This window comes from Diabrotica virgifera, chromosome 8 (assembly GCF_917563875.1).
Source record: "Diabrotica virgifera virgifera chromosome 8, PGI_DIABVI_V3a".
Classification (NCBI taxonomy): Eukaryota; Metazoa; Arthropoda; class Insecta; order Coleoptera; family Chrysomelidae; genus Diabrotica; species Diabrotica virgifera.
In genome coordinates, this window is record NC_065450.1 from 59887859 (window position 1) to 59910734 (window position 22876).

The 22876-nt window shown below is 32.5% G+C and overlaps 1 protein-coding gene across 3 annotated transcripts in view; it reads right to left on the reverse strand.

Moving 5' to 3' along the window:
- The window catches only part of LOC114336952 (myophilin), a 97369-nt gene that overhangs the window by 6955 nt on the left and 67538 nt on the right, over positions 1 to 22876 (reverse strand). The gene's annotated exons all lie outside the window — the stretch shown is intronic.

Genomic DNA, 22876 nt, shown 5'->3' on the forward strand with positions numbered 1-22876 from the left:
ATATGTACATATAACGTCTTATTAGGGAAATACCAAGTAGGATACAGAAAAACAGGAATAGGTTGGCTAGCAGGTCTATTTAATAGAATTATGGAAGTTGGACAAATGCCAGACTAATGGAGAAGCAGTATATTAGTACATGTCTGCAAAAACAAGGGAGATATACAACAATGTACAAACTACAGGGCTATAAAACTACTTAGCCACACCATGAAAATATGGGAGAGAGTAATTGATAGACGGATACGTGAAGAAACCAAAATATCCGATAATCAATTTGGCTTTATGCAGGGCATATCAACAACACATGCAATTTTCATTGTAAGGCAACTGATGGAAAAAGTACAGGAATAAAGAGACCAACGCTCATATGGTATTCATTGATCTTGAGAAAGATTATGATAGAGTTCCTCGAGAGATTCTGTGGTGGGTACTCGATAAGAAAGGAGTCCCTGGCGAATATGTAAAGATTGTGAGAGATATGTATGAGGGAGTAACGACTAGTGTTAGGACAGATGTGGGAGAGACTGATAAATTTCAGGTGAAAGTAGGATTGCACCAAGACTCGGTGCTTAGTCCTTATTTATTCTCATTAGTTTTGGACCAGATAACAGCGAAACTACAGGGTAGCATTCCATGGTGCCTAATGTATGCTGATGATGCAGTGTTAATAGGAAATAGTGAAAGAGACTTAAAACAAAAATTGGAACAGTGGAGACAAGCTCTGGAGGAAAAAGGTTTAAAACTTAGTAGGACAAAAACAGAGTATTTGGGATGTTCATTTAAAGATGGAGTTACTACAAATAAAATGGTATCTTTGGATGGTGAAATTATTGTGAAAAGCAACAGTTTTAAGTACCTAGGATCGGCATTACAGAGTAATGGAGAAATAGATGGAGATGTATGCAGTAGAATTAGGGCTGGATGGATGAAGTGGAAAGAAGCGAGTGGTGTGTTGTGTGACAGAAAAATTCCAATGAAGCTGAAGGGAAAATTCTATAAAACAGCCATAAGACCGGCTATGATGTACGGAACTGAATGTTGGGCAGTGAAAAAAAAAGACGAACAACGAATGCATGTGGCGGAAATGAGAATGCTTAGATGGATGAGTGGCGTGACAAAGAAGGATAAAATTAGAAATGAGTATATTAGGGGAAGCCTAGATGTGGCACCAATTGATGCCAAAATGAGAGAGCATAATTTAAGATGGTTTATATACCTATATGTTCTTCGGTATCATACTCATGTCTAAATGTCTACGTCTACACTTACTACTTCATCAAAACACTCATATCTATTTACAATTCTTCATCTGCTAGTAATTGTTTATTTTTGCTATTTATAAAAAGCAGTCTTTTTCCTATTGCAATATTTGTTAATAAAAAAATATAATCTTACAACAGCCACATGGCTATATGTTATTGTTATCTGAACGTTAACCACACCGTGCCTGGTTTATAATTATGTAAAGACGGCGCTGGTATAATGATTTAATAGGTCTGATATAGAATACCAAAAGTGGAACGAAATTGACCATCTCTAGTTTACAATAACCAGCGGCCAGACCAAGCCATGACTCACATTTCCTTTTATGCCAATACGTTTCAAGTTTAAATCAACTTAAAATAAGCCGTGACATCATTTTCGGTTTACCATGGAATTTTTATTGACTATTGATTCTTTCACTTTTATCAATGTTTATTGTAGATGATATGAACGCCCTATTTAAATATATTAAGATAACATATTAATTTATAAAATGTTTTGTCGTTTTTTAGTGCAATAGCAGTGCCAAATTGAAAAAAATCTTGAAATTGAATTTCTTAACACCATGCACTATGACTATATTGCTGCACATTTTTCCCCAAAAAACCTTCATCTGATTATACCAATCACTGACGAAAATTTGAAGGCCCTCACTGTGACCTTCCTGCGGCATAAACCACGGTTACCAAATGGCATACGACCAAGATATCCAAAGATACATCAGACTTGAACTCAGAATACAATCAAAAGCATCACCCCCTCCCTAATCATCCTTTATCCTTTTCAGCTCCCCACAGAGTAAGTTAAGGGTAAGCAGCTACACTGAGGAACACCAGGAGGTCAATCAAGAGAAGTACACCTCGATAAAAAGTCAGCAATCCTTGTTCGTGAGCCACCGTGACCAAGGGATGAATGGCTGCGCGGAATCCTCTCGCAAACGGTGTCTCCGGGATACCTGGCAACTTCCCGAGGTGATAAACGCGTTGCCTGGATAAGGAAGCACTGACCAGTTGACCTTTGTTCTTCCCGATGCGTGGGAACATATTATATGAATGTGAAGCAACCGATTACAACATGACAACCTAGAACAAGGTTAAGGATGGGAAATCTTGACAAACTGGACGACTCCGATATTTTGAGAAGGCGGGACTCCATACGTAGATCACCTACGAGAATTGATAGTGAGAAAGAGAACGAAATGATAAGAAAGACGGGCGCAAATGTGTCGACAAGAGGAGAATTAGGCCATTAACACATTCGCTGTCACTGAGCCAAAAAGTCAGGTGCCAGTACTGAACGCCTTTAGGACCTGTGGAATTAAACAGGGTTCTTCTCTTTTCGTATTGGCTCCATACGAAAGTGAGTGAATACAAGTGGCAGCGAATGTGTTAAATTTGACTCTACAAGGCGGACTGTAATCCACTTTCAGCGTAGATAGTAGTGCAGGTGAAAAAGCATTATTTTTACTTTATGCTTTAATCGCATTTTTATCTTTAATTCCCCTTAGAAAAATCAATACTACGCCCATGCTTCAAACTCAATTTATATTTATGCTTTAAAACATACATAAACTATTTTATTTCTCCACCACTGTTAACTCATAGGTGGTCTAACTAGAACGTGCCTCAGCTGCTCTCATGCAAGAAAAGGGTAGAACCGTTGCAAACATTACAATAAAGTATTTGACAGGTTCCTAGAGACAGCAGTATTTTTTAAATTTTATGGAAGCTGTAAATTCTGTTATAGGTTTTAAAAAATTATTGTGGTCAGAGATTATAAATATCTAGTAATTATTTAACGTTACGCTCTTCGCTAGAGACTCTAATAACCGACAGTCATAAACGTCTTTACTTTCAGGTCACCGTGTAGAAAAATCACATTGAACAATATTATTGTCTCTGCTGCGTAAAGTTGTGACAGCCAGGGCCGCCGCTACCATGTGTGCAAAGTGTGCATCGCACACGGGCTGCCGATTATAGGGGTGGCCAAAAGCAGGCCACTGATGATAATACTTTTTTTAAAACGAAAATAAATTCAAAAAATTAAATACCTAGTAATGATTCAGATATTTCTATAAACTCTAATATTCCAAACAATCTAAACAAAAATGCCAGAAAATGTTATTTATTGCTTTTTAGTTCAAAGTGGCTGGCGGATTTCGGACTTAAGATATTTTTATCTACGTGGCCCATATGCGATTTTTTCAAATTCTGAAAATTTATGATTTGTTAAGAGAGTACGATACGACAATAGAATACTTTCCGAGAATTTAGATAAGTGCTTGTTAAGTTGCTCTCATTGAGTAATAAAAAAAAGTATTTTTTATTACCAGATGGTTTAAAAAAATCTTTTTTATTTCTCGACGGTTGCTGTTATGATATTGTTCCTTTATGCTTATGTATTGTTATGGATAGGGTTATAGTTTAGTCTAAGTTGAGAATTTGATGATTTTAGACATGTTCTTTTTTGCACACTACTGTATTTCAAATAGGCCTGGGTCCCGCATACCAAAAAAAGTTGATTAATAGCAAGCTGAAAACTTGTTAATAGCTTAACGGTGTCTAGTCGGGCAAACTTTGATGTACCGGAACACTAGAACGGGGGAAGTTTTAATTGTGGAACAGTGAAAAAATTTGGAACGTCAGATTACGAAAACATCCCATGTATTTTGTCGAACAGAGCATCCAATTGATTTGTTACCCTTTCATTAAACTCTCATGCAAAAATCAGACTGATATTACTAACCAACATGATTCCTGTCATTTGACATGTTCTTCGTGTTCCACTCATTAAAATGCGCAGTTGGTGATAAACGCCAGTCTGATTTTTGCATGAGAGTTTAATTAAATGGTAACAAATCAATTGTAGGTTATGTCCGACAAAATACATGAAACGTTTTCGTAGTCTGACGTTCCAAATTTTTAACATCATCATTCTCTTTGCCTTATCCCTATGCGGGGTCGGCTTCCCTAATTGCATTTCTCCACACAATTCTATCTTGGGTCATATCAATGTTAATCCCCTTTACCAACATGTCTTGCCTTATCGTCTCCCCCCAGGTCTTCTTTGGTCTTCCTCTCCTACTCCTTCCAGGAATCTGCACTTCAGCTATTCTTCGTATTGGGTGATTAAGGACTCGACGTTGAACATGACCAAACCATCTTAACCTATGCTCTCTCATTTTGGCATCAATTGGTGCCACACCTAGAGTTCCCCTAATATATTCATTTCTAATTTTATCCTTCTTTGTCACTCCACTCATCCATCTAAGCATTCTCATTTCCGCCACATGCATTCGTTGTTCCTCCTTCTTTTTCACTGCCCAACATTCAGTTCCGTAGATCATAGCCGGTCTTATGGCTGTTTTATAGAATTTTCCCTTCAGCTTCATTGGAATTTCTCTGTCACACAACACACCACTTGCTTCTTTCCACTTCATCCATCCAGCCCTAATTCTACTGCATGCATCTCCATCTATTTCTCCATTACTCTGTAATACCGATCCTAGGTACTTAAAACTATTGCTTTTCACAATCATTTCACCATCCAAAGATACCATTTTATTTGTAGTAACTCCATCTTTAAATGAACATTCCAAATACATACTTTGTTTTTGTCCTACTATTTGTTCCAAATGTTCTAAATTTTTAACCTGTTCCACAATTAAAACTTCCCCCCTGTTCCAGTGTTCCCATACATCAAAGTTTGTCCGAATAGACACCGTTAAGCTATTAACAATTTTTCAGCTTGCTATTAATCAACTTTTTTTGGTAGGCGGGTTCCAGGCCTATATATTTAAATATAGTAACGTCGAGATCAGAGCAATTATTATTCATATACGCGTTATGGTGTCCTGCATATTTCTTTAAATACTAGTACCTACGTTGAAACGACTAAAGTGTTGGAAGGGGGGTGGCAAATATTAAGTTGCACACGGGCGGTCAACACTTAAGCGGCGGCCCTGGTGACAGCTGTGATTGCTGTTTTATATATTTGCTGATATGTATGTCTGTCTTTGAGTAGTTTTTGGTATTTCCAATATGCTCTATTTCCCGGTTTTACTGTTTCAGTTATCTCTGCGCTCCTATCTTTTGAGCTGCAGCAAATTAATCACTTATAAACTTATTTAGAATTAATATTATACCTTTTATTTATCTAATTGTAAAAGCTTTTGTAAAGTTAGTATTTATTTTCATTTAAAATATTTGAAATTTGGAAAAAAACGTTCGCATTTGTACCTCTATGCTTCAAATTTTGCACTTGTTTCTCTTTGCCACTTGTACCTTACGAATTTCTTAAATGTTTAAACTAAAATAAAAGAAAAATTACGTAAAAATTAAACATTTTTGTTTATGAAAACTTACTTGGTACATTTTGTGTTATTATTTCACTTATTTTGAATACTTTTTTAAGGGCTTGATTTGCAAAGATACTAAACAAATCACCAAAAATAATATCCAACACCTTACAGGCAAAGGGATACAAATGAAGTTATACCTGTTTGACGCAAACTGTTTTTAAATATTTCATAAGTAGTCAAACTAGAACTTGCGATATGTCGCAAACCAGTAGTTTAATTCACCTGTATCTCCTTCCCACTAAATTTTTAGTACTACATATCTAGTATTATTTTGTACACTTAACTCAGTTTACAATATTTTGTCACTTGTACCCCTTAGCATCTAATCCCCTCAACTGAACTCATTCGGGCTGTAGTGGCGGGCAAGTTAGGATAGCAATGATGATTACCAACCTTCGTCGCGGAGATGGCACGTAAAGAAGAAGATTAAATTAAGGGAAAAGGAACAAAATGCAAAATTTTGACGCCTGTCAAAATTTTCAATGTATTTTAAATGTAATCATTTTTTTCGAATCCTTAGAAAACTAATGAGTATTTTTGAAAAATTTAAAGCCAGAATGAAAGATTACTTTATTACCGAGGGCCGAAAGTCCCTTAGAATGAATAAAAAGTTTCTTTTGAATGAGATATTTGAAATTAAAATCACACTACTTTTTCTCTTAGTTTTTCACCTCTGTAACTTATTAAAATAAACAATATAGAAGTTTTTAAGGACTTTCGGCCCTCGGTAATAACGTAATCTTTCATTCAGTGTTTAAATTTTTCAAAAATACTTGTTAGTTTTCTCAGGATTCGAAAAAAATGAATCCTCATTTAAATAGCATTCAAGCCGAAAGTTCGTACTCATCCCCTTAATTAACAGTATTGAATGCCATTATTTTAGCTAAAGATTTAACAATAAAATATAAAGGTAATGTTGTGGATGCTATTTATTTACAGTTCGAAACTAGTTAATTTGGAGTGTTTAAAAAGCCCGCCAAAACAAATGTTCAATTAGTACCAAATCCACTTTCAAGGTGAATATTATTATTAGGATCGCTATCGAGGTCAGCTAAAATATTCCGATAATCGTTATTATACCAAAGAGAGAGAGAGAGAGAGAGAGAGACTAATCTAGACAGACCATAAAAGGATCTTAGACCGTTAGACACGTGACTGACAGGTCTACTAATCAGTATAATTTTGTAATTCTTTTAAAACTGAATCATAATATTCGGAAATCCTTTGCTATTAGGTATATTATTATTATTTATATTAGTTTTTCGCGAAATAAAAAAATATTCTGACTCACAGTCGATATGATTATAGAAGATAAAAAATATAGACAAGTTGTCAAGATAAATCATTAATATTTTTGAAAATTTAATTTCAAGTAGGATGGAGGGGAACGCTTTTTTTTCAAACCTGACTTCCTGACTATTACATTCTTTTGTATTTCTTTATTAACACTTGGTTACAAGCTTCCAAATCAAGATAAAAATCTAAACGGACGAAAAGCTAAATGGATGAAAACTAAATGAATAGAAAACGAAAAACAGGAAACGGCAAAACTATACAGGGTGTTAGTAAATAAGTATGAAAAATTTTAATGACTAATTCTACATGAAAAATTAATGCCAGTTTGCTCTATATACATATGTCCGCAAATGCTTAGTTTCGGAGATACGGGGTGTTGAAATTTTTATTTCAAACTGCCAATTTATTTATTGCTCTAAGACCAGTTGAGCTATGAAAATGAAATTTGGTGAGTTTTAGGAGGTAGTTATTACGAATTTTATGACATACAATTAAGAATTTTGTATTCATCATTGGCGCTCCTACGGGCAATGGTCTGAATTATTTAAAAGAAAAAAATAGTACGCCACTGAGATATTTCGAATTAGAAATTATTTTTAAATTCCACGTCTAATTTATGATAAAAAATCTTTCTTGCCTTTTTTTCATATGATGCACCGTTTTTATGCAGAAAAATAAAACATCTTGGCGCATATTTTTCATTTCTTAATATGTACATCAAGAACTATCCAATATAATAATACTAAACTAGAACAATAACAGAAAATATTACTAATACCATTTCAACTAGGTGCAAAGCTGCAAGAAATGTTTGAAATGATCTCCTTTACAGGTAACTGAAGAATTTTATATTCATCATTGGCGCGCGTACGGGTAATGGTCTGAATTTTTTGAAGAAAAAAATAGTACGCCACTGAGATATGTCAAACTAAAAATCATTTTTGAATTCCTCGTTCAATTGATGACAAAAAATCTTTCTTGCCTTTTTTTCATATGCGGCGCCGTTTTTATGCAAAAAAATTAAACATCTTAACGTTTACAAAGTATTTGAACTTAGTTTCTATGCATATGGAAACTACCTCAAATACTTGGTAAGCGTTAAGATGTTTTTTTTTTTTTGTATAAAAACGGCGCCTCGTATGAAAAAAAGGAAAGAAATATTTTTTATCGTAAATTGAACGCGGAATTCAAAAATGATTTTTAGTTTGACATATCTCAGTGGCGTACTATTTTTTTCTTCAAAAAATTCAGACCATTACCCGTATGCGCGCCGATGATGAATATAAAATTTTTCTGTTATCTGTAAAGGAGATAATTTTAAACATTTCTTGCAGCTTTGCACCTAGTTGAAATCTTATTAGTAATATTTTCTGTTATTGTTCTAGTTTAGTATTATTATATTGGACAGTTCTTGATGATGTATTAAGAAATGAAAAATACGCGCCAGATGTTTCTGCATAAAAACGGTGCATCATATGAAAAAAAGGCAAGAAAGGTTTTTTATCATAAATTAGACGTAGAATTTAAAAATAATTCCTAATTCGAAATATCTCAGTGGCGTACTATTTTTTTCTTTAAAATAATTCAGACCATTTCCCGTAGGCGCGCCAATGATAAATACAAAATTCTAAATTATTGTATATCAAAAAATTCGTAATAACTACCTCCTAAAACTCAACAAATTTCATTTTCATAGCTCAACTGGTCTTAGAGCAATAAATAAATTGGCAGTTTGAAATAAAAATTTCAACACCCCGTATCTCCGAAACTAAGCATTTGCGGACATATGTTTATGGAGCAAACTGGTATTAATTTTTCATGTAGAATTAGTCCTTAAAATGTTTCATACTTATTTACTAACACCCTGTATAAAAAGAAAAAACCAGAATGGATTAAAGAGCCAATGGAAGAAACTATAAACGCAAATAACAGACAACAAAAAAGTGTACGGACACGTTAAAAAACATTGTAACTATAAAATAACAGTAAGAACTAAAATTCGTAAATTAAACTGGCAAGCATTGCTCTACCTTGTACCTAATCAAACAATGGAAATTGATTTGAAGAAGGCATTTGCCGGAGTAAGACTAAGTAAGATGTAATCCATCTCTTGTATAACAAAGAGATCCAGCTGGATATTACAAAAACAATTGAAAACTTCTATAAAAACAATAGGATGGAAGTCAGAATAGATGGACAATTTACAGAAACTACATATATTAGATACAGGCAATGGAATAAGACAGGGAGTTTCACTAAGCCCTATGCTATTCAATCTAATTTTGGATTAATTCATTGTGTAGAACCCTTCACCAGTTTGTAATTTGCATTGGTGAATGTCTCTGTCTCTTGTTCTTCACACAAGACGAGAACCAGCTTTTGTAGTGGTTGATTACAAAGACTCTGGTTATCTTTGTCAAGTCGAAGCAAGGTGTAAATCGGAGTTGAAATGAATAATAAACGGTGAGATAATTATTTTTTCTATCGATGCTATACAACGTGCAACTTCTCTCACTACTTACATACATTCAAAATGAACAATTTCTTAGGCAGTGAGAAAAGTCAACCATTGCAGTGAGAAATATTTTTTCTCACGGGTTCACCGCCGGTTTACATACATATGATCGCCATTTCCATGGTAACATGCACAATACAAACAAAATTATTTTTGTCAAACAAAATGTGTTCAAAGTTGTCAAAACTTATCAAAAATTACCTTTTAAGACTGTTCAACTGTGAATTATAATTTTAAATAAATAAAGTATATAAATATTAAGAATATTAAATACCTGTATATATGTATTTTATTTCAATTTAGGCATATAATATACCTAAAAGCACCTAAATTATTTAATTTTGAACTTTGAACTCTTGACAAAAACGCATCCATAGAAAAAGTACAGTGTACAACACGAGAGAAAATGACATATTTCTCTCTCGCTTGATTTGCGACCTCGTGCCTCGGCTCGTGCCAACAAACTTCTGCACTCGTGAGAAATATGTCTTTTACACTATTTACAATCACTGTACAATAATAACAATAATTACTGTTACAATAATAACAATTACAATAATAACGATTACAGTTGTCATCTGTATGGAACTGCTGCAAACACACATTTGAATAAATTAGAAATACAAAAAAATAAATGTCTTCGACTTTGTCTTGGATATTTGAAGTCTACACCCGTTAATATAATGGAAGTTGAGGCGATAGAACCACCCCTGGAATTTCGACGACAGTTTTTAAGTGATAAATTTATTACTAGAGCTATAGGAAAAAATACAAACTATCTGCAGGATATACATAAGTTATCAATTTTAGATCTAACTCATAAATATTGGACAAAGAAAAAATGTCCCCTTCTTGTAGATAGTTACTTGAAAATATCTCAATACCGAAGTACTTTCTATACTTATGAAAATCAAGTTTCACCTATGTATTCCCATGTATTAGAAGAAATTTTCTCAAAACAAATTAATACTTTTTTTATGGATATTAATTTAAATCCAGCCGTTTTTCAATCATTTATACTTCATAAATGGCCACATTATCAGTTTTACTATACAGATGGATCCAAAGTACAAAACAAAGTAGGATGTGCAATAATCAATATTCAAAGTGGATTTAAAAAATTATTCAAATTGCCTTGTGAATCATCTATATACACCGCTGAAATGATAGCGATACTTTTTGCTTTAAGACACATATTTAGTAACGAACCCTATAGCTGCATAATATTTACAGACAGTAAGAGTGTCCTTAGTAACTAACTTAGAGTAACTAACGTACATAAGTACCAACAACTCAATCATATAGAACTGGAATTTATGACTCTTTATAATAAAATTGCAAATTTAGGAAAAAACATCATTATATCATGGATAAAGGGACACGCAGGCATTAGGGGTAACGAAATAGTAGACAGGCTAGCCAAATCCGCCCTAGAAATAGGCGAAGAACTTCCCATGAACTTACTACCCATTTCGGATATTGATATTATTAGTAGACGACACCAAAAAGAAAATTGGCAAAGGTATTATCGAAACACGAGAACTGGTAGTAATTACAAACAAATGCGACCTGAAATTCCCATTAAAAGATGGTTTCATTCTGTATCAAATCGCCATTTCATAAGAGTTATAAATAGATTGAGATGTAATCATGCTCTTACCCCCCTTCATATGTACAGTCTGGGTCTCACAGAGTCACCTAACTGTGAGTGTGGAAAAGAAGGTAATCTACTACATATTCTCCTCGAATGTTCACATCAATCAGTAAATATAAACAAATTTTATGATAATCTTAATATATTAAAAATTCCACTTCCCGTCTACCTGAACAATTTGATTTTTTCTGAAGAGATTAATATATTAAAAACAATTTACGAACATATCAAAAATTGTAAATATAGATTGTAGCAATAAAATTTACCCTGTATTTAAGAAATTTTGTTAAAACAAAGCAGGCATGTTTGTTAAAACAAAACAAACATGTTTGTTTTGTTGTTATTTTGTTTTAAATCCTGTAGATTTAAGTAATTATTGTATATTATAATTGAAAAAAGAAAAGAACAAAAAAAAAGAGAAAAAGAAAAGAAAAAAAAAACAAAAAAAAAAATAAAAAATGCAAAAAAAAAACAAAAAAAAAATAAAAAATGCAAAAAAAAAATTAAGAAGATGTAAACCTCCGCGAGGATGAATCGGGTTTACGTCTTAGCGTAGTAAAAAAAACAATTTATAAAAAATAACAATAAAAAAATTAATAAAAAAAAAACAAATTAACAATATAAAAAAAAATGCAAAAAAAATACAAAAAAAATAAAAATTTACAAAAAAAATGAACAACCAAAATAGAGTATTATTTAGATAATAATTGTAGATAATAATGTTAGTTTGTTATGTATTTAGAGTTAGAAATACAGAAAAAATTCCTCTGATTGAAAAATCAAATTTGTTTGTTTTTAAAATAACAAAATGTCTGGCTAATTGGCTCGGCCAAGGCCATCAAATTCACTCAAAAAAAAAAAAAAAAAAAACAATTACTGAGTTTAATACAAAACATAGTTTTTTTGCTTCTTCTTCCTAAAGTTCCGCTCCTATCGGAGATTGGAAATCATTCTGGCAATTATAATTTTGTTGGTTACGCGCCGGAATAGTTCAATTGAGCTGCATCCAAACCATTCACGGAGATTGCGTAGCCACGAGATTTTACGTGTTCCTACACTTCTTCTGCCTTTGATTTTGCCCCGCATTATATTCCTTAATAGTTCGTATTTTTCACATCTCATGATAAGTATTCCAACTTCCTGATTTTTATGGAATTTAAAACTTCGCATTGTTTTCCTAGTTGTTCGAGCACTTGTGCGTTTGTTTTACGATCTGTCCATGATATTTTCAGAATACGTCTATTGAACGTCTATCAGAACACCACATTTCGAATGCTTCCAGGTTTTTAATGTTGGATTGTTCTAGTGTACATGCCTCAACCCCATACAAAAGAGTGGAGAAAATATAACAACGAAGCATTCTTATCCGGAGCGTTATATTGATATTGCGATTACAGAAAAGTTTCCTCATTCTGTTAAGAATGGATTGTGCAATTTCAATGCGGCATCATTTCTTTTGTCTGATCAGTATCTTCTGTGATCCATGCTCCAAGGTATTTGTACGAAGATATTTGCTCAATTTCTGTATTATCCAGTACTAGTCTAACTCTAATGTTTGTGCTTTTGTAAATACTATGAACTTGGTTTTCTTCAAATTTATTTTTAGTCCATAATCGTTGCATTGTATATTTAGTTGTTGAGCAAGGTGTTGCAATTCTTCCAGTGTTCCCGCTAGAAGTACGGTATCGTCAGAATATTTTATATTATTAAGTGGCTCACCGTTTAATATTAGGCCCTCATTGACTTCGGCCAACGCTAATTCTGAGATGGCTTCACTATATAAATTAAATAACAATGGTGATAAAATACACCCTTGGCGCACCCCAAGGCGAATCTGGATATCCTCAGTCAGTTCATTTTCAGTTTTTTTGCTATGTACTGCGAATTGTAAGTAAATTGAACCGCGATTATGAGTGTCAAGCGTATACGTGATAATAAAGGAGAAATTAATAATTCGCGTGATAACCGTGTGGTAACAATGAGAATTGTGAGCCGTGAATTAAGAATGTTTGACATTCGTGTTCACATTCTGAGCAGTACTAAAAGCAACTGATCAAGTCTGCGACTGGCTGGTAACTAACTTGACTGAAAAGCATAAGAAATCGGCTTCTTTAGACTTTTACAACGAGGGGGAAATCAATAATTGAGTTTTGTTCGTGTCTAATTTAAATTTTAGAGTAAATAAATCCTTTTAGAGCGGTCTGGTACCGAGCTTTAAGAGCCAATAAGAGCTTTAGAGGTTTGAACAGCATAAATGCAATAATACCTAATAATATAGAGTTTCTAATCCTGAGCGGTATTAAGCCACATATATGGTGAATTTAGGCTATAAATTGTTTTTTTTAAGGCCAACAACGTGTGAAAAAGAAGAAATCACTGGGAAGCGTGCTTATAATTCGTTTTCATAGCGTAAAGTTTCCAAGTCAAAAGGTTTGTGACAGCAAACGGAAATGCATATTAATTTAATGACCTTTCTCATATTTGACATAATTGGAAACTACAAAGGGATAGATGGCTGACCAATGACCATGTGTATAAAGTAGTAGAAGATGCGATAAATTATATTTATCACACAGCTATTCTACTGAACACAATCATATCAGTAGAATAGCTGACACAAGAATCATTAAAATAGCAAGGGACAAATTATCAAGTGGTAGAATAAGAACCACAAGAGATGGAGTGACAAATTTTCAATCTTCCTAAAGGCAACAACCCGCAAAATTGCTTATATTATGTATGCAGGTATATAGTAAATGAAGAAGTAGAAGGCTTGTTATTATTATTTTTTTATTTATTATTCATCTACTTTATAGATGTTTACTAAAATTGTACATGGTAAATATTGAATTTAACTAAGCACTTCTACTTTTCATTGAGGAATGTAGTTTTTAGCACCATTTTCAAAGAATGACTCACTTTCTCGCTTTCAATGTTATTTATGTAACCATGTGTTTGCTTGCCTAGAATTTTAAATATCCATATATGGAATACCATATGGTATGTAACATGACTAAGGATTTATTCATAAATTTTTAGTAGCATTGTGATTAATCGTGATAAAATTTGCAAGACGATGATCTCAACCATTGACTTTTAACCATTTTGGAAAAATACTAATCTTATTGATTGTCGTGTATATTTTTAAAAGCAAATCAATCAAAATGTTTTGACTTCTGGCAATCGAAATTGATAATATCAATTATATTTATAGAAATTATTAATTTATATTTAAATTTTAATTTCAATACATATAAGTAATAATAATATATTCTACATATTAATTATCGTCCATTTCCAACTATCGAATGTGAAAAATAGGGTTTTTCAGATTCGATACCTTGCCCTCACATTATACGTGATACATCTTGTAGTCTAGTAAAATAAAATTACACTACATGTAAATCAAAATGTAAATTCGTACAGATTGAAACAAATTTCATATCAAAGTTTAGGTGGGTACAAAAGATATTTTCAAGAAAGAATCCAAATCATACAAGGGGATCATTGTTTAAATAATTAAAAAGGGGTCATTTTTGCATAAAAATTACTTTTTTAACTGCTGAGGTCATCCAATTCCTAATGAAGGTCTATAGGATTATTTTATTTAAAGTTGAAGGGTAAATCTTTCACATAAGACTTACTAAATTAAATTTGGCCCCCTATTTATTTAAATAATTATACATAAAACTTTAAAAACAAATTTACAAAAAATTATTTTTAGCGTTTTAAATAAGCACTATAAAATACCTTGTTTTAAAAGATAAGTTGCGCTATATTATCAGTATTAATAAAAAAAAATTGGTGCAAAAATATTTAATATTTTTTGAGATATTGAATTTGTTTATTAAATATTACTCTATTTTCAATTGCAAAAACGCGGTTGTTGCCAAAGAAATATTACCCTGTATTAAATCTTATTATTTTTATTTTTAATAATAATAATAATAATAGTAATGACTTTATTGCTTTTTTTTCAAAAAAAAAATACAAACTAGACAAACAGTAATAATTATAATAAAGCAAAAGGCGACGTTCGCTCTTAGATGATGTTCCTAGAAACACCAGCTAAGAAGCGCTCTTCCACGTAACTTTTATGTATATTTTCGATAAATGTATTGATAAATTCAAATTTCAATTAAACTTCCCCCTAAAATGGGATTTGAAAATTATTCAAATTTGTTTATAATTTGTTTTTTTAATAGCGTCGCGGTGATTAAATATTTTGAAATACCGTTTAGATAATTGGGTTCCTGGGAATTTTTCACTAATTAACAAATTTTTTTGTCTTTTTTTCCTCTTCTTTTTTTTTCTTGGAATTATATTACTACGGGCCCTTTTTGGGTTAAGTTTCATTAAGAATTTCGAATCTCTAAGTTATAGATTCTAGACCTAAAAATATTAAGATTGGTCTAAAATCACTTAAATAAAATGTGAATACTTACTGAGTTACAGGGTGTTTTATTTAAAAATTTAAAAATTATTTTTACAAGTACTTTTAAACTATTTGACGTATCCATATCATACTTGACAGAAAGTGTGAGTACTATACAGTCTACTAAATTGTGATAAATAAAAGTTTCTAGCTACCACCAGAGGCGTACGACAGGGGACAGTTAATGGTTGACCCTTCCGAAATTCTACGCCACTGAGGGAATTACTATTTTAGCGAAATTTTTAGATTCTCCAATACTTTATATGTAAATAATATACTCCTTACTGGTAACGATTAAGTCATTAGTTTTCGAGATATTGGACGTTAAAAATGAAACGGCATAGTTATTTTGATTCATTCATTCATTCATTTTAAACTTACAATATCTCCCAAACTGATGACTTTATCGATACCAATAAAGTTATTTACATACAAAGTATTGGAGAATCGAAAAATTTCGCTACAATAGTAATTCACTCAGTGGCGTAGAACTTGGAAAGGGTCAATCATTCACTATCCCCTGTCGCACGCCTCTGGCACTAGCTAGAAACGTTTATTAATCACAATTTGGTAGGGTGTATAATACCCACACTTTCTGCCAAGTATGATAAGGATACGTCAAATAGTTTTAAAGTACTTGGTAACAGTAATTTTTTAAATTTTTACATAAAACACCCTGTAACTCAGTAAGTAGCCACATTTTATTTAAGAGATTTTAGTTAAATCTTAATATTTTTAGGTCTAGAATCTACAACTCAGAGATTCGACATTCTTAATAAAATGTAACCCTAAAAGGGCCCGTAGTAATATAACTCCAAGAAAAAAAAGAAGAAAAAACGACAAAAAATTTTTGTTAATTAGTAAAAAATTCCCAGGAACCCAATTATCGAAACGGCATTTCAAAATACTTAATCCTTGCGACGTTATTAAAAAAACAAATTATTAACAAATTTGAATAATATTCAAATGCCATTTTAGGGGGGGAGTTTAATGGAAATTTGAATTTATCAATACATTTATCAAAAATGTACATAAAAATAAAAATAATGAGATCTTAATCAGGTGAATATTTCTTTGGCAACAACCGCGTTTTTGCAATTGAAAATATAGTAACATTTAATAAACAAATTCAATATCTCAAAAAATATTAAATATTTTTTGACCAATTTTTTTTACTTAATACTGGTAACATATCGCAACTTAGTCTGTAAAATAAGATATTTTATAGTGCTTATTTAAAACGCTAAAAATAATTTTTTGCAAATTTGTTTTTAAAGTTTTATATACAATTATTCAAATAAATAGGGGGTCAAATTTAATTTAGTAAGTCTTATGTGAAAGATTTACCCTTCAATTTTACAGAAAAAAATCCTATAGACCTTCATTAATAAGTGAATTACCTGAGCAGTTAAACAAGTATTTTTTTTGCAAAAATGACCCCTTTTTAATTATTTAAACAATGATCCCCTTGTATGATTTGGATACTTTCTTGAAAATATCTTTTGTAACCACCTAAACTTTGATATAAAATTTGTTTTAACCTGTACGAATTTACATTTTGACTTTTTTTTATTTTATTAGGCTATTGTGGCTGTGGCAAATTCTCGTTATTGTAGCTTGATTAGGAGCGCGGGAAATATGCTGTTTCTAAACCATCGAATTATCGAATATGAACATTTTTTCATTTGGATGACTGCAATTTGACGAAAATGGTTATATTCAATATTTTGTTTTGTATAAATATAATAAAGGTATAATTTGTACAACGCTAAATGTCGAATGTGTCACATTCGTTAGTTTGTGTTGTAATTTATTCAACAGTTGTTATTCAATAATAATCTGTAAACTGCCGAAAACAGTTGCTGAGAAGAATAAAATGCACGTGTTTACAATTAGTGCGAATTTTGTTTCAGTATCGCTTCCAAGAAATTCTTGTGAGGCAGTTTATGATTTAATTTTAACGGATTTTCATTATTTGATTATACAGTTATTCGCTATTATACATTCGCTACTTTGAATCATCGGATCGAAACAAATCTTTGATTAATACAAAAAGCAAAGTAACGAATGTGATTTTTTGGAAAGAAAAAAATGATAAGCAGTTCAAATTTGTTATCAATCTAAAAAGGATTAAACATTACATACAAAAAATATAAAAAATTTCCCATTTGGCAATGCGCTGATTTAGGAGTCCCTAAAAAAGAGTTATTTTGCTCTTCTGAAAAGTACCACTTTTCACATTCGCTAGTTAGAAATGGCAGGGACGATGTGTTTATTATTTCGTATTCTTTGCCAATTTCTCGCATACTTTCGTGCTCGTTTTCTTCTGTGTCCATTGTCCATGATATTCTAAGCATCCTTCTGTAACAACACATTTCAAATGAATGTAGCTTATTTATATATGTTCTTGCTTCAATGTCTAGCTTTTAAGTCCATATTGCAGTATCGAAAACACGTAACATCTCAAAGGTCTTACTCACACTTCTGATCTAAGTTTTTGGTTGCAGATAATTGTTTTCATTTTACAAACGCATTTCTTGCTATTTTTATCCTGGCGCTTATTATTACTCTTTTTGATCATTATTGTCTCAAATCCAGGTTCCTATACTAAAATCACAATAAGTAAAGATGCACTAGAAATAAACAAACCAAGATACGTTGAAATCATGATTTACAACAGGGGTGGGCAAATACTTCTAAGCGCGGGCCAAAATGAAATTTTCAAAATTTCTCCCGGGCCGCTTCCGGAGGACTATACCCAGTATGTACGCTACGCACAAGCTAATGTTTTTGGTATTATTTTTTCTGTCCAACAATTTTTTTGACAAAAATACTACCATCATAGACGAAATTTAAAGGAGACAACTGATCTTGTGTGGTCATGTAGAACGAATGGACATGACAGGCTGCCATAACAAATTTTAAAATGGATGCCAAGGGAAGGAAAGAAGAGAGGAAGGCCGAAACAATCCTGACTAGGCGGCATTCAGAAGGCAATGTCGGACATTAACCTTCACCCTGGCGAATGGAATGACCGACGAAGCTGGTAACTGGGAACCGGAAGGCGCAGAACGCCATGAAAAACCGGGATAATAATAAAAATGTTATGTCCACTCTATTCTTATTTATTGGATTGTTCTTCTTCTTGCGGTACCGTCTTCTATCGGAGGTTGGCTACCATCACAGCAATTTTAACTTTGTTGGCCGCAGCTCTGAACAACTGTATTGAACTGCACCCGTACCACTCCCTTAAATTTGGCAACCAGGAAATCTTCCTACGCCCCACGTTTCTCTTTCCCGAGATTTTTCTTTGGATTATGGACCTTAGCGGGGAGTACTTTTCCCCTCTCATTATGTGGCCTAGATATTCCAGTTTTCTCGTTTGTATGGTTTTCATGACTTCGCATTCCTTCCCCATTTTCAGCAAAACATTGGATTGTTAATGCTGACTTAATGAAAAATCAAGAAGATTTGAGATGTGGCTTATAGGAGATTTTTAAAATACCATAAACCGATCATCTTACGAACGAAATGGTGTTACATACAATGGGGAAGGACTAGAGAACTTTTGACCTTCATTGAAAGAAGAAAGAGAGCAAAGAGAAAGGGCACATACCTAGAAATGATAAGTACGTTGTTGTAAGTTGTGGCAGCAGCTTATTATGAAGGGTAAAATCGAAGGAAAATGGGTCCTGGTAGACGACAAATGCCGTGGCCGAAACATATTCGCGCCTGGACCCGGTTAAACACACAGACAATTTTAATAAAAGCAGAAAATAGAGATTCGTTATTTATATGAACACTACGAACACTAATACTCTCGATTTCAACAAAATCGCATAAAAGAGATTAAGATCGTAGGCGCCAAATTACGGACCAATGCTTTTTAAATGCATTCATTTTTTTAACCCTGAGAAAACTAATAAAATATTTTTGAAAAATTTAAACGCAGAATGAAAGATTACATTATTACCGAGGACAGAAAGTCCCTTAGAATAAACAAAAAGTTTCTTTTGAATGAGATATTTGAAATTGAAAATCATACTAAATTTTCTCTTTTTTACCGCTGTGACTTATTAAAATAAACATTATAGAAGCTTTTAGGAACTTTTCGGCCCTCTGTATAAATGTAATATTTCATTCTGCCTTTAAACTTTTCAAAAATACTTATTAGTTTTCTCAGGATTCGAAAAAAATTAATGCACTTAAAAAGCATTTGCCCGAAATTTTGCGCGTACGCTCTTAAAAAAGTGCTTGCGGGATTTCTCAACGGGCCGGATAAAGTAAGCAAAAGGGCCGGATTCGGCCCGCGGGCCGGCTTTTGCCCACCCCTGATTTACAAGATCTATAAACTTTGTAAATCATGATTTGAGATTTATAATGGATATACATTTTAAATTACGATTTGGGATTATTTCTCATAACATTCAACGTGTCTCCGTTTGTTTATTTCTAGTGCATCTTTATCGTGACTGTAGTATTTATAGGTATTTGAATCTTTATCGACCCTTTCTAGCGGTACATTTCCGAAATGTATGCTTGTTTGTATATGTGTTTTCTTAGTTACTATTGTGTAGTTCGTCTTCTTTATATTCATTTTTAGAACATATTCTTTAAATAAACTGTTCGATTTTAGTGGTAATTGAAGTTGTTCAGCACAGCTTGACAACATCATGGTGTCATCTGCATATCTTATGTTGTTAATAGATCTTCCGTTAATAATTATTATTCCTTCAGTTTGAGGTAGTAAGCTTCCTCAAAAATGACTTCGCTATATATGTTACAGTTCAAGTTGATTCTCAGTTAGAGTTGACTTTTCCTAGTTCGAGTCAACTCCAACTGAAACGAGCAGTAAAAGTTGATTTGAAAAATTTAAATCAACTTTTACTAGTTGAAGTTGACTCTTCCTAACCCTTGTTAGTAAAAGTAGATAATACAATTTATACGAGTATAATCTCACGTGCATTTTTGATGAGTGTGCGTCTCTTGGTTTTGACCATTTCAACTACTTATTAGTCCAGGCTGTAACGTCGCCCCCGTTAGGTAAATTATTCTTATTCGATTTTTTTGAACAAACTTACTCAAACAAATACATCCTTATAACAAATACACAGTGTCAGGCGACACCGCGGTCGAAAATTTGTTTAACCAATTTTTGTTAACCAAATTCTTAAAAATAATTCTTATCTACTCTACCTCATATTATGTACAAGTTTTTATTGTGTGAAAATTGTAAATATAGATAGCAGTACATGAAGGGTTTAAAGTGTGCCTGAAGTAATAATGTATTTTAAATGGGATTTACTTTTTCGCACTGTTTTTTAGCACACTTTCATGTAATCAAATATCCTTAACTTTCGCCTTGTCATGGTGATGACATGTGAGCAATAAATTACAAAAAAAGTTTTGACAGTTTTGTGGTTTGACAGAAGTTTTTAATACGCGATTTAAAATTTTGAAAAATGCGAAGTGACCATTTTTAAAAGCAAGTATTTTTAATGGAAAATAGGCCACAATTTTACCAAAATTTTTTTTTTTTTTTTTGGTAAAATTGTGGCTTATTTCCCATTAAAAATAGTTGATTATAAAAGTGCCACAAGGAAATAGCTTCAGAACAATACCATTTTTAAGGCTTAATAACTCGATTAAAAACTATTATTATGAAAGTCAGAAAGTCACCTAATCAAAGTTTAAAGCCCCCCCTACAAGATCCTGAAGAAATTTTTGTCATTATTTTATTACTATATATGTATATAAGTAGTGGGGTTCCTACGGTCTCCTCCGCATCCCACATTTCGCTCGCCATCGTTTTCTATCCACCCATTCGTTTTCGTCAATAGCTCTATCTGCCATAGACTGCTCTATACCTTTCTTCCATGTTTCTGTAGGCCTTCCTCTTCTTCTTCTATTTATGGGTGTGTAATTTAATGCTCTTTTTGGCCATATTTTCATTATTTTGTTACTAAGCTGTTATTTTTAATTATTAACAATGAGCGCTAAAAGCGTATTGAGGCGGCCGTCAATGTGAGTGCGAGTAAGATCCTCCATTCCGACCGTCCAATGGTGCATCTCAGTCGCACTCACATTGACAGCCGCCTCAATACGCTCCTAGCGCTCATTGTTAATAATTAAAAATATCAGCTTAGTAATACAGAAATGACAAATATTTCTTCAGTACCTTGTAGGGGTGGGGGGGTCGTTAAAATTTGATTGGTGACTTTCATAATAATAATTTTTAACTGAGTTATCAAGCCTTGAAAATGGTCATTTTCGCATTTTTCAAATTTTAAATCGCGTATAACTCGAGAACAATAAATTTTACAAAAAAATCAAATACCTCTTTTGCTCCGAATGACCCAAATGATGTAAAAAAAAATGTCCGAAGTGAATTTTTTTTGTGAATTTGTTTAAACAATTTTTCGATTACGGTACCACCTGACACCCTGTGGATTCGTTATAAGGACCTCTTTTTGAGTAAGTTTTTGCAAAAAAATCGAACTGGAATAATCTATCTAACGGGGACGATGATACAGCCTGGACTATAAATATCATGATTTGAACATAACAGTAACATTTAATTTCTAGAATCGGTTGTTTGTGTGAATCAACTTTTACTAAATGGCATTGGGAAGAGTATACTTTAACTAGTTGGAGTCTACTTTTACTAGTAAATGTTGAATAAAAATCTTCATTTTATATTTATAATCAACTTTCACTAAAACCAGTCGTTTGAGTCGACTCGAACTAGGAAAAGTCAACTCCAACTGGATAATCAACTTGAACTGTAACATATACATTAAATAGTAATGCAGACATAATGCATCCCTTCCTAACACCTCTCCCAATTTCAATTTCTGGACTGGGTTCGTTATCTATTACAATTTGTGCTTTTTGATTCCAGTAAAGGTTTGTTATTATTCGTAAATCCCTTTTGTCTATGTTTTTGATCTTTAGAATTTGGACTGCTTTTTCATGTCTCACTTTGTCAAATGCTTTTTGAAAATCAACGTAACAAACATGCACATCCACATCCACATTCACATTCATGCATCTTTGAGCTATCACATTCATCAACATCATAAAAAGCCTTTTAAGAGTTTTTCAGACAGGATATAAAACACACACAGCTCATCTGTAAAATATCGATTTTGCTTGAAATTTTAACAAAATCTCTGTTTTCATTACGTCAGTCTATAGTTCTTTATAATATGCATGAAACTAAAATAGAAGGTTAAAGTGAAAAAATGTATTTTCTGTCAGTTTGCCTTCTAGCCTATTTTTTTTAATCATTTCCAAACTTATGCAATGTAACATTTTTGAACACCTTACTATATGTTAATGATATACCTG